The sequence below is a fragment of the Myotis lucifugus genome, unplaced genomic scaffold, assembly GCF_000147115.1.
Source record: "Myotis lucifugus unplaced genomic scaffold, Myoluc2.0 scaffold_247, whole genome shotgun sequence".
In the NCBI taxonomy this organism is placed as follows: domain Eukaryota; kingdom Metazoa; phylum Chordata; class Mammalia; order Chiroptera; family Vespertilionidae; genus Myotis; species Myotis lucifugus.
This window is the reverse complement of record NW_005871295.1, coordinates 1,497,042-1,510,755: the sequence shown is the minus strand read 5'-3', so window position 1 is coordinate 1,510,755 and position 13,714 is coordinate 1,497,042. Positions and strand designations below refer to the sequence as shown.

Genomic DNA, 13,714 nt, shown 5'->3' with positions numbered 1-13,714 from the left:
TCTGAGTTTAAATCAGGTTACAGGAACCTGACTCTCCCCACATCAGGGTCTGCAGGCTTCGTTCTCAGCGGCCCCTCTTCCTGGGGGCACAGCTGCCAGAGGCTCCAGAGACTGTTGGCAACATGGGTGGTTGGTTGGAGGGGCTGGAGGGGTTGGGGTATTTAAGCAAAAATCTCAGGACTAAGTCTTATTGAACCAACTCAGAGCTTGTGCCCCTCCATCAACCAATCTTTATTTTGAAATGAAGGGGGAAATAACTGCAGAGATGACAAAGACAATAGACAGTCACTATAGACGCCAAATTTCAGATTCCTCCTCCTCCTTGTTGGGAAAATAGTTGATGATTCCAGTTGTAATTTATTTGTGTCTTGTTTTTTCAATAAATACCTATTGAATATCTACTCTCAGGCATAGTGCCATTTGTCCCTAAGGATATAGAGAAGATGGATATTGGGCTGTTAGATATTGAGATATAATGGCCATGCCAGTTGTTGAAATATTGAAATACTCCTCTACTGGTTGGGAAATCTATACTGTCCTGAGCCCTGTCCCCAGCCCCCCAATCCCAGCTGCCCATTCCTTCTCTCTTGCCATTCCCTGACTTCCCAGTGATTTAGCAATTAAGTTGTTAATACCTAGCGTTTGGGGTTGGGGAAGCACCTGCAGGACCTGCTCCCGCCTTTTATCCATTCTGATTGAGTGCTGACAGTGAAGTCCTGATTGAGTAGCCAAAGGTTCTGATTCTGGAGGTCTTGGAGTCTAGTGGGGATAGAGCCATGCCATCAGTGAACTGCACTAAGTACTGAGTGCTGTCACAGAGGCACACATGGGGAAAGTCCCCGTTCATTTGGGGATGGCATGGTTATCCTAAGAGGACACCATGGAGTGGGCTGGGAGGGTGGCATTCCAGGCAGGGAAGTAGCCTGTCCAAAGGCTTGGTGGCAGCCGAGGGCAGGGGCTACATCTTTAGGAGCCTGAAGGGCCACTGAACAATTTCAGTCCACACGGGACCTGGAAAATACTAGATGCCTCTTGATATAGCCCCAGACGGTGAGCACAGACACTGGGCTTCAGCATGCTCTGCAGGTCAAGGCCAATTCAAGTCTCTGCAGGCAGCACTGAGCAGGGAGGGGTTTCAAGGCTCTGGAGGTAGAGACAGAGCAACTGAACCCCTTTGGAGGTGGAGGGAGGACTGGTGTATAGGAGTTTCAGGACCTTTCCTTTTCACTCCCATCTGTTGTCCTTGAGAGAAACCCTCCAAATTAGGTCTGAACAATGGCCTTGGTTCAGCTGGTGCCCCTCTTCTCTCACCTCCCACACCTTCCCATGAGCTCTGACTCACCATCTCTGTGCGCTCAATTTTTAAATTGTAAATAAATAATACAAAACACTATATAATAATCTGTACAATTTAAAGAATGATAAAAATAATATAATAAACAATAGTTTTAAGACATAAAACATTACCAGTAACTTTGCAACCACTATTCTGAATTTTGTGATAATCATTTTTTGATTTAATAGTTTTGACACATACACATGTACCCATAAATAACACATTGTTTAGCTTTGCCAGTGTTTTATCTTTATATAAATGGGATCATACTGTATGTACATTCTTTTGTAACTTGCTTTTATTCATTCTATATTCTGTTTTTGTGGTTCAGCCATGTTAACGCATATGGCTGTAGTTCACAGCTCTAGTGTCTTGCTGTATAGAGGTGCCAGTTTTTTCTCTGTCCCACTGCTAATGGACCTAGAGGTTGTTTTCACTTTTTTTTTCTTTGCCCAACACTACTGTTGTGTTCCTTTATAATGGCCTGGGGCACATGTTCTAGAGTTTCCCCTGAGTATATATGTAGAAACAAAATTCGTTGTTACTGTCTAATGTCAAATTATTTTCCAAAATGACACCCATACACACACCTGCAGTGCATGAGAATTTGTTTTCCACATCACTGCCAACAATGGGTATTATCAGACTTTTACATTCTGGCTCCTTGTCCTTTAGTTTTCTGTTTTTTTGCCCCAAAATATTCTGCCAAAACTATACCAGGGCTTCCTCTCTCCCATTCATCAGCCCTTCCTGCCTTCACCTGGTCCTTCTCAGGATCACGTGCTCTGTGCAGGGAGCCCAAGATTCACCTAACAAAGGTGAATTCCTCCTGGTGGGACCCACTCACTCTATGCATTTTGAGACCAAACATAGCTATTTCCTTTAAATGGGCGAATATTGCAATTTTGACCAAAATCCAAGTGGCAGGAAAAAACTAACTTCATTCTTTTTTCCTTCCTTCCTCCCTCCTTTTCCCACACCTCTCTCTTTCCTCCTCCCTCTTCCTTTTGTCCTTCTTTTCTTTACTTTCTTTTTTTTCTTTCATTCTTTCTTTCCTTCCTTCCTTCTTTCCCTCCACAAATTACTTTTTGTTTGGACCATAAACCAGGCTTATGAACTGGTGAAAATGACATGCCTTAAAATGCAGACATCAATCTTGGTTCTTACAACACAAATCTACCAACTTCCCTAGAGACTTTTCTAGAACTATTTTGTATATAATTCCCTTCATTTGTAATCAGAAATGAACATTTCAGCTAAACTGTTTATTAGACTGAGTTATAATGTATAACGATATAATATTTTTAAAGATCTTTCAAACAATAAGCATGCTACTTTTTTCCTACTAACCCTTGGGCAGCCCACAGTGCCTCCCCAGGACTTTAGGTACTTTACATATGGGTTTCAACCAACTTGTAACTACCCAACCATCTTCGGCTGCATTCAATCCAGAATGTCTGGTAACATGACAGAGTTGAGTACATGAATGAGTTTCACATGAAATGTTCCCTACTAAGCCTAGGCCGCCTTGGGGATTGCAGGTACCATTTGGGTGGATTCTTTATTTAGCATTATTCACTCAAGAAATCTTTATTGAATGCCTACTATGTCTCAGGCACAGTGTTCGGCACTGAGGGTGCAGAGATGATTAAGACCTGATATCATGATTAAACAGACGATTGTAATTTCTAATTCAGTGTATTCTGACTGAGGACACCTAACCCAGCTCAGTGTGAGGGGAGTTAGGGGAGTCATGTGAGATGGGGAAGCTCCACAAGGCTTCCTAGAGAACACGTCTGAACTGAAACCAGCCAGCAGAAGAAGGGAGCGGAGTAGGAGAGAACAAGGTGTTTCAGGAAATGCTGTAGCTTGGGCAAAAGCAGAGGTGTGAAATGGCACAGACATTTGAGCCTGTCTGGAATATTTGTGTGCCTGGACATGGGTTGCAAGAGCTGTGGCAGGGGAAATAGTAAGAGGGCTGAGCAAGATAGGCTCTACAGGGATGTGTAGCTTGTACCCTGAGGCTGTCAGCGAAAGACTTAAGCAGAGAAATGGCATGATCATGGCTACCCTGTAGAAACCTCATTTGGTGCCCCATGCAGAGAAGTGAAGGAGGATGGGTAGGACTGCTGTGGTGAGCCAGGCACAAGACAGCAGAGCACCGGGAGTGCCTGGACACCTCAAAAATAAGCAATGAGGGGGGTTCTGGTCAAGTTGATGGCACAAGTGAATGCGGTACTTGAATCCTCCTACAACCACATCAGAATCACAACTGAACTATAGAACAGCCCTCATTTAGAACCGCCTGAAATCTAGATGAACAGAAGTCCAATAACTAAGGATATAAAGAAGCCACATCAAGACTGGTAAGAGGGGCAAAGACAGGCTGGTCCTACTCCCACGTATGGTAAATAAAAATTGGGAGGGATATCTTGACTGCAGAGGTCCCCCCTGAGGAGCGAGGGGTACAAGCTCCACACCAGAACCTCTATCCTTGGATTCCAGTGCCAGGAAGAGAAGTCTTCATAACTTATGGCTATAAAAACCAGGGTGATAGTGGCTGAGAGATACAGAGGGATGCTGGCATCCCAAGCATTTCTCTTAAAGGGCCGGCACATAGACTTACCAGACTCACTTGTTCTGAACTCCAGTGCTGGGGCAGCAGCTCACAAGTCACCAAGGATATACAGGGAGTAACTGAATTGTCTGGCATCAGGGTAAAAGCTGAGGGGCAGCTTTCTCCCAGACAGAAGGGCTGACAGAGGCCATTGTTCCTTTTCTGAGCCTTACCCTCACCAAGCTGGCCTATGTCCATCAACCTGGCTTATACTATTCGCCTGCCAGAGTGATTCCCTGAGACTCCACCACACCCAACTTATGGACCCACCCAAACTGTTTCCAGTGGCTTTACCAGAAAAATGGCCTGTATTAGCTCATGCTGGGAACTGTCCTAAAATCTCTCAAACAAGCAGCATCTGGCCTTGGTGTGCTATGTACCTTTCGCTAAGCGGCCCCAGGCCTGCCCTAGCAGCAGTTAGCCTTGGTTCACAGCATGGCTGCTGCTAGGCATCTCTAAGCCCCGCACAAGCATCAGCCATCTGTAGATCTCTCTGTAGCTCATGCTGGGTAGCCATATGCCAAGCACCACCTGTGCCTGCCTCAGAGCTAGTGCAACCAATGAACAGCTTTGGACCACATCAAAGAACCACCCAACCACCTCCACCAAGGGATACACTCAAGGAGCAGACTCAGCAGACACCAGAGCCCCACTGAAAAGTCCTGATTCTGTGGGTCAACCCCTGCACAATTGATCCTCCACAGTGGTTGAGACAGTCCGTGTAGCTTATCATCCTGTGGTAAATCCCTCCCATTGTGGTGCCAACAGCAATGAAGGCTCAATTATGACAGGAAGGTGTGTGCAACCCACAATGGGGGGGGGGGAGGTCCACCTACAGTCCCAGCTTGGATGATCAGGAAGGCCATACAGGATACTTACTACATACGGCCAATCTACAAGCTAAGAAGATGTAGCAGCTCTACTTAACACAGAAACATAGGGAAGCAGCCAAAATGAGGAGACAAAGAGACATGTCCCAAATGAAAGAATAGAACAAAACTCCAGAAAAAAATAAAACAAAATAGAGACAAGCTACTAGATACAAAGTTCAAAAACAGTTGTTATAAGGATGTTCAATGACCTTAGGATAAGAGTAGATGAACTTAGTGAGAACTTCAACAATGATACAGGAAACATAAAAATGGAGATAGAGAATATAAAAAATAATGAGTTAGAATTGAAGAATACACTATAGGAAATCAACAGTGAAGTAGATGAAGCGGAGAATCAAATCATAGATTTGGAGAATCAAATCAGAGATGGTGTCAGATGGATACTATATTTATTGGGATGATCACTTAGTTATATAATGTCTAATGACTGGGTTATATGCCTGAAACTAATATAATTTCATATATCAACTGTAATTGAAAATAAAATGATTATTTAAAGGAAACAAAAGCAATGACTACAAATATTTAAATGTAGCTTAGGTCCTTAGGTCAGGTTTCTGAGAAGCAGAAATAAGGATTCATTGCACATGATTTATTAAGGCATAATCCATAAAGGAGTGAAGGATATGGATGGGGTTCCCAGCCCCCAGCCAAGGGTACTTCTCTGGAGAAGGTCAAGGTGAGAGTCATCAGCCACAGCACTCCTAGAGCTGGGTGATGGGTGCCCCAGCTGGTGAAGGAGCGTGCCAACAGCATTCACTACAAATCTTCAGCAAGCAGGCTGATCTTGGACTTACACATCCACTTATCAACACTCCATCCGGCTTCATCTAGCTCTGGTATTGTACTTACATGGAGTGATGATATGGATTCCATGAACAGTTGAGCTGATATAAGCTGTTGCCTGGCAGAGGTGATAATGTCCTGGTAGATTTTATCAGGATTGGAGAATGCAGGGCTGGTATACACCAGGTGAACCATCACTAGGCTGCCTTCCCTCCCCAGGACAGGGAAGGAGGCCTGGGCAGCCTCCAGAACTCCCACTGGGTCACATCAAGGAAGGGTGGTGGAGTGGTCCTGCCCACATGAGAGCTATGAGAGTTGATTGTCTGTAGAAAAAATTTAAGACAACAGAACCTACTAGAAGTATTCTGCTTTTGAATGTCTCCACGCACCAGTTTAAATATTATCAGCAATAAAACACTCCTCCCTACAAGCCACTGTTAGAAGCATAAGCAGCAGCAATCATCTCGTCTGTGATCTTTGTCTGACTGTGGTCTCCATGCTTGCCCTCTCACGTTTGTTCCTGCAGTGTTTCCTCACCGTGTGGCCCATGGAGCCTGCTCCCTCTAGTGCTGTCAGCTCCTGCTCTTCCTCTGCCCCAGCATGAGGCCCTTACCCCCACATGCACAAGAATGCCTTCTTCAGAGGCTGTTTGTGAGTTCAGGCTGTGGGACCAGAGACAGATGTGCCTCTCAACCCTGCCTCTCTAAGCTTGTCCCAGCTGCTCAGCAACTTCTGAGTCCAACCTCCCCCATTTCTCCTACCCGCCCCTCCGAGGAGAGGGCAGCTCCAGTCAGCACCTCCTTCAGCTCTACCATCTATTATCATTGTCTTCAATAGATGGGATGCGGCTGCTTTCAGTTTGGCCCCTGGCTCATTCTACTCCCCTCCTGTACCTCCTCCACGGAAAGCCGAAAGCCCAGGGTGGTTTTCCAGGAATTTTTAGGTTGTTGGAAGAGAATGAAGAACTGGTGAATGAAGAACTGGTCTATCAAATCTTCAAATCTTGTCTATTAAAGACTACTTTATAATCCTTAACCTGTTATTGCTTCATCGCTCATTCATCCATCCATTCATTCATCCATCCATTCTGATTTTGGCCTGCTGGCTTCCAATTTGTGGCTTCTGATTTAATTAAACTATTGACCTGCTTGGTTTGGTCCACATGGATGTAGTCCCAATGTTTTATTTTAAAAAACATTTGAGTTAGCTGCCAACATTTAAAAACCAAAAGATTTCACATCACATTTTAGGTCTCTACATATCAGAAAGGAAAATCCAGCAATACTGAGCCCACATTCCTAGATGATCACCGTCAGTTCAGCTGGGATGGAAAAGAAGCGCCTCTTAGAGGGCAGTGCCTTGGCCAGCTCGCCACACTCCCCACCACTCCCTATCACCTCACACTAAGCCCTCTTCACTCATTTTTGCTACCTGCCTGGCCCACAAGGACTTTCAATAAGGAAACCGAAAAGGAGACAAGGAAATACAGTGTTGTGTTTAACGCATAGACCGCTAAGGTTCTGGAGTCATTCTGCCTGGATTCCAACGCAGGCTCTACTTCATGATGGCTGTGTGACCCTGAAAAATGGCAACCTCTCTCTGCCTCTCAGAATCCTCATCTTTAAAATGCAATTTATTGCCGGGGTTCTTGTCCCAGCATCAAGAAAGGTTCAGGAATCTGGAAAAGGCTATGCATAGATGACATAGGAATCCAGGGACTAATAAAGAGTCCAGAGATGAGATATAATTTTGAAAGGCATTGGGGGTCAGAGGACCTTCAGCTAAAGGAACTGAAGACTCCCTCCTTGTCTAGGACCCTTGCTTTTATTAACACAATTTGTCCTAAGGCAAGGTGGAGATAATACACCTCAAAGGGTAAGGTTTCAAAGGGTACAGAAGCATTGTCAGTTTGGGGAATAGCCTACAGCTGTTCAGGTGTTTGGCCAGTAGGAGGCAATAACATGTAGATTAAGATGCCCTTTAACTGTCTGGCAGCCACAATCAGTTTCCTATTCAGGTTTGAGGAAATGCTTTTAGCCATTCCCAACAGGTGACTACATGTGTCACTCAACCCTGTTGAGTCCCCAAGTCTCATCAACCTTTTGATGAAATTATGACATGCTGGAATTGGTTCTTGGCAATTCATAAGCATAACTACCATGTAGAATTGTTCTGGGGATTGAGTTAAAATAGAACTTTAGCAAGAATAGTTAAAAGTTTTTAATATTAAAAAAATTTGTTAATCCTTATCCTAGGATATTTTTCCATTGATTTTTAGAGAGAATGGGGAAAGGGAGAGACAGAGAGAGAAACATCAATGTGAGAGAGAGACATTGATTTGTTGCCTCCCATGTGGGGGATCGCGCCTGCAACCGAGGTATGTGCCCTTGACCGGAATCAAACCCATGACCCTTCAGTCTGCAGGCTGACGTTCTATCCACTGAGTCAAATCTACTAGAGCAAGTCTTTAATATATAGTAGTGAAAACACTGATAAGCATATAGTTAGTGATTTGTATTAGCCATCATCATCATCATCATCATCATCATTGTCATCATCATCACCACCACCACCACCCCCACCAAAGAGAATTTTACCCAAAGAATGCACAAACAAGACCCAGCCAGTTTGGCTCACACAGTAACAAAGGTAGACAACATAAATTCTAGTTGCAAAGGCTGGTGGTCAAGTTGAAGGTGGGCTGATGGCAGATGGGGACGTGGAGGCCCCCAAAACAGCCTGCCAGAAACTGCACACGCTAATGGCCCAACGGCAGTTCCACGGGGGCACCGAGCAGGGACTGAGATGAGGGTGTGGCTGCAGGTCTAGGATGGATGAGCAGCTTCTCTCTCTTGGCTTTTACATTTTAGGAAAAGTTTGGTTGAGATAATCTACATATCACAAAATGTACTAATTTAAAATGTACAAAGCAACAGTTTTTGTATCTGTAACTATCTCCATCATCAATTTTAGAACATTTTCATCACCCTCAAGAGAAACCCCACACCCATTCCTTATTTTCCCTCCAAATTTCTCAGCCTCTGGCAAATTCTTATTTACTCTCTATCTCCATAAGTTGTCTATTCTGGACACTTCCTTATGTGGTCTTTTGTGACTGACTTCTTTTATTTGGCATAAGGTTTTCAAGGTTTATCCCACTTATAACATGTATCAGTACTGCATTCCTTTTTATTGTGAATAACATTCAATTGTGTGGATGGACCACATTTTATTTATCCATTCATCAGTTGATGGACATTGGGTTGTTACTACTTTTGGCTACTTTGAATTCCTATTGTGAACATTTGTGCATGTTTTTTTCAATTATAGTTTACATGAAATATTATCTTTTGTGTTTTTTTAATCTTTATTGTTGAAAGTATTACATAGGTCCTCCTTTTTCTCCCATTAACCTCTTCCAAACCACTTCCATCTCACCCCCACCCCCAGGCCCTCACCACACCATTGTCTGTGTCCACGGGTTATGCATATATGCATACAAGTTCATTGTTTGATCTCTTCCCACCACCCTCCTCTGCCTTCCCTCTGAGGTTCAACAGTCTGTTCATGCTTCTATGACTCTGGGTCTTCAATACAAGTTTGTATTAGTTTCAGGTGTACAGCATAGTGGTTAGACAATCATATATTTTACAAAGTGTTTCTCTTGATATTTCCAGTACCCATCTGGCATCATACATAGTTATTGAAATATTATTGACTATATTTCCTTTGCTGTACTTTACATCTCCATGACGATTTCGTATTTAACTACCAATCTGTACTTCTCAATCCCGTCACTTTTTTCACCCAGTTCCCCACATGCCCTTCCCTCTGACAACCATCAGTCTAGTCTCTGTATTTATGAGCCTGCTTTGTTTGTTCATCTATATTGTTCTTTACATTCTGCATATACTAGTTAGTGAAATCATATGGCATATGTCTTTCTCTGGCTGACTTATTTCATTTAGCATAATACCCTCTAGGTCCATTCATGCTGTCGTAACTGGTAAGATTTCATTCTTTTTTATGGCCGAGTAATATTCCAAAATATATATATATGAACCACTATGGTTTTATCCAGTTGTCTATTGATGTACACTTGAGTTGTTTCCATATCTTGGCTATTGTAAATAACACTGCAATGAACATAGGGCTGCATGTAATTCTTTTGAATTACTGTTTCGTGTTTCTTCAGATATATATTCAAAAGTGGAATTGCTGGGTCATAAGGCAGTTCCATTTTTAATTTTTTGAGAAACCTTCATACTCCTTTCCACAGTAGCTGCATGAGTCTGCATTCCCACCAGCACTGCATGAGGGTTCATTTTTCTCCACATCCTTGCTGACACTTGTTGGTTATTGACACATTAATGCTGGCCATTCTGACAAGTGTGGGGTGATACGTTACTGTGGTTCTAATTTGCATTTCTATGATGATTAGCGATGGTGAGCATCTTTTTCTATGTCTATTGGCCATCTATATGTCCTCCTTGGGGAAGTGCCTACTCAGGTCCTCTGTCGATTTTTATTATATTATTTGTTTTTTTGATATTGAGTTGTATGAGTGCTTTATAAATTTTGAATATTAACACCTAATTAGTTGTATTATTGGTGAATATATTCTCCCATTCAGTGGGTTGTTTTTTCCTTTTGTTTTGTTTTTAATTGTTTACCTTTTTATTTTGTTGATGGTTTCCTTTGCTGTGAAAACTTTTTAGTTTGATGTCTTACCATTTGTTTATTTTTCTTTTGTTTCCCTTGCCCAATGAGATATATCAAAAAAGTATTACTAAGAGACATATTTGAGATTTTACTGCTTATGTTTTCTTCTAGGAGTTATATGGTTTCAAGTCTTACATTTAAGTCTTCAATCCATTTTGAGTTTATTTTTGTATATAGTGTGAGAAAGTTGTCTACTTTCATATTTTTGCATGTATCCATACAGTTTCCCCACACCATTTATTGAAAAGACTGTCATTACTCCATTGTATGTTCTTACTCCCTGAATCAAATATTAATTGCCCGTGTAGGCATGGGTTTATTTCTGGCCTCTCTATTCTATTCCATTGATCTAGGCTGTTTTGATGACTATAATCTTATTATGTTGTTTGATATCAGGTAGCATGATATCCAACTTTATTCTTCTTTCTCAAGATTGCTATTGTTGTTCAGGGTCTTTTGTGGTTCCATATAAATTTTAAGATTATTTGTTCTAGTTCTGTGAAACATGACATTTATATTTTGATAGGAATTGCGTTGAATTTATAGATTGCCTTCGATATTATGGACATTTTACTGATGTTACTTCTTCCTGTCCATGAGCAGGGTATATACTTCCGTTTATTTGTATCTTCTTCAATTTCTTTCTCCAATGTCTTATAATTTTCAAAGTATAGGTCTTTTACCTTCTTGGTTAAATTTTTTCCTAGGTATTTTATTTTATTTTTGAAGCAATTGTAAATGGGATTGTTTCTTAGTTTCCCTTTATGATAGTTCATTATTGGTGTATAGAAATGCAACTGATTTCTGGATATTTAGTTTGTATCCTGCTACTTTACCGAATTTATTTATCAGTTCTAGTAGTTTTTTGTGGAATACTTAGGGTTTTCTATATACAGTATCAGGTCATCTGCTGTATATATGTTTTTATGCAAATATTATGTGAGATTGCTAGTTTATGTGATAATTCTGTGTTTAACATTTTGAGGAGATGCTGAACTACTGTCCAAAGTGACTGCACCATTTTTTATTCTTAAAAATGTATGAAATGTATGAAAGTTCATATATATATATACACACACACACACACACACACAGCCTTTTTGTTTTATTTATAATTTTTTATTTAATTATTTTCCCCATCACCATATGTCCTCCCTATATTTTGTTCCACCTCCACCTCCCACCCCATTTCAACCATCTCCAGCTAAAGAAAACATACTGCACATTATGGAGTAGGACAAAGGTGAAGGGAGAGCACAAATTCAGCAGAAGGAAAATTCAGAAGGATATATTTCTCTTTGCATCTAGAATTGATTTGGACAAAATGGCCAGAAGTTGTAGGGTTTGCATTTAGTACCACTAAGTTTGCTTTCTTACATTGAGGCTGTGTTGTCTGGGCAGAGCCTCCCTGAGGCCTGGATGGCACCAGTACATTTCCACAAGGTCATGAAGTGGACTTGTGTATATTCATCAGTTACATTTTCATTGTCTGGGTTTGGTGCTTGTACCTTTTCCATGTGGACATTTGCCAGCTACCTATAAACAGCCTGGGTGGCTTACGCTCTAGTGAGATGAATGCTGACAGCTTCTGTAAATAACAGAAAGTTGCATTCCAGTTTCTGTCCAACGTCCCAAAATCAAGCACTGGTGCAGAGGACGTCCAGCTCTCTCTGTCTCTCTCTCTCTCTCTCTCTCTCTCTCTCTCTCTCCTGTGAGTGGAAGTTATGCTTTATAACTGGGTGAACCTAACCATCATAGTGGGTTAAATTTTGTCATTGCTTCGTATCTCGGAAAGCTCTGTGGATAAAGTACAATCTTACCCTTTCTCTACACACAAGGAAACAAGAACATGCTCATGTTAGGTACTGAAATTTCATCTTTCCATTCCCATGGTCCTGGAAAGACTTGCGTGAATTTATGATGCTCTGTGGTTTCTCCCGCAGAGTCGACCTGGCACCAAATAACTGGTTAGAGCAGATCCAGGCAGTTGGCCGGTGTTCTCTCCATCAGTCATCACCTGACCCTCCTTTGCTACAAGCTGACTCCCCTGGCCAGCTGGTTCACGTGTGCTGCCGACGAGCTGACGTGAAGTCAGCGGGGTGCTCCCTGGCTTCCCCCTCACTTTCCCGTTTCTACTCTGCACCTGGTCCCATGGGCAGGGCAGCCATGCTGCTCTCACAGCAAGTGGAACCGTTTGCGCATCTCAGGGCTGCAGATGCTCCGCAGACCACAGGCCACATCCACAACGCTAACAGAGAAGGTCCCCGCGGCTCCATTCAAAGCCAGGATATTTTAGTCTCTGGGACTTTCCCATCATTAATTTAAAGAGTTTACCAAAGGATGCTTTTCCTTAAGTGGTGAGACTGTGTCTGATTTTAGAAAGTGTGGGAATAACCACGGTCAGAATGGGATGTCCAAATGGAGCCATGGGGGATGGGAACTTACACCAGCCCCGGGAGGGCAAGATTGATGAGAGCAGTTGGCCCAGCTGGAGCAGCAGGTCCTGTCCGCATTGCGCTAGTACGGGCTCCGCGGGGGGCCCGAGAGCCAGCTGTGACTGGCTTAGGACGAGGGTATCAGGAGAAGAAGATAACATTGACCTTCAGAAGGATATTAGAAGCCCGCTCAGAGAAGGAATTCACATTTCTCAGCTCACCGAGGGAAATACGCTTCTTACTCATGCTAAGGTCTCGTGTGTCCTAAACTCAAAGTGGATTTGAAGGAACAGCAGCATTTCATGAAAACATTCTGACAAGGATGACCTGAACTAATCAAAAAACTTGTTTTTTACTTCAGCCCCTACTTGAGTTATTAAGCAGTAATGAACTTACATTTTAAAATTGCTTTGAAATTTCTTTTTTTTTCTTTTTTTTAAAAATATATTTTATTGATTTTTTACAGAGAGGAAGGGAAAGAGATAGAGAGCCAGAACATCGATGAGAGAGAAACATCGATCAGCTGCCTCCTGCACATCTCCTACCGGGGATGTGCCCGCAACCCAGGTACATGCCCTTGACCGGAATCGAACCTGGGACCTTTCAGTCCGCAAGCCGACGCTCTATCCACTGAGCCAAACCGGTTTCGGCTTTGAAATTTCTATTCAGATAAAACATCACTGTTAACTCACAATAGCCTGAATTTTTACTGCATGAAAAATTCTCCCATATTTTGTAGTTAAAATGTCTTTGATTTAATATCCATTTGCTGACCTAGTATCGATCGAGTTACTCATCTTGACCCTGTCTTTTTTTTCTAAATTTTAGCAGGAAAAGAAAATTATCCCAACCCTAAATCGCAGGCATCTATAATACTAGAGGCTTTATGTGCTTCACTCCTCCATTTACTATTTTTTTTATTTCA

The 13,714-nt window shown here is 42.3% G+C and overlaps 1 protein-coding gene across 1 annotated transcript in view; it reads left to right on the top strand.

Annotated features, from left to right (window-relative positions):
* The window catches only part of CFAP221 (cilia and flagella associated protein 221), an 87,657-nt gene that overhangs the window by 13,359 nt on the left and 60,584 nt on the right, over positions 1-13,714 (top strand). The gene's annotated exons all lie outside the window — the stretch shown is intronic.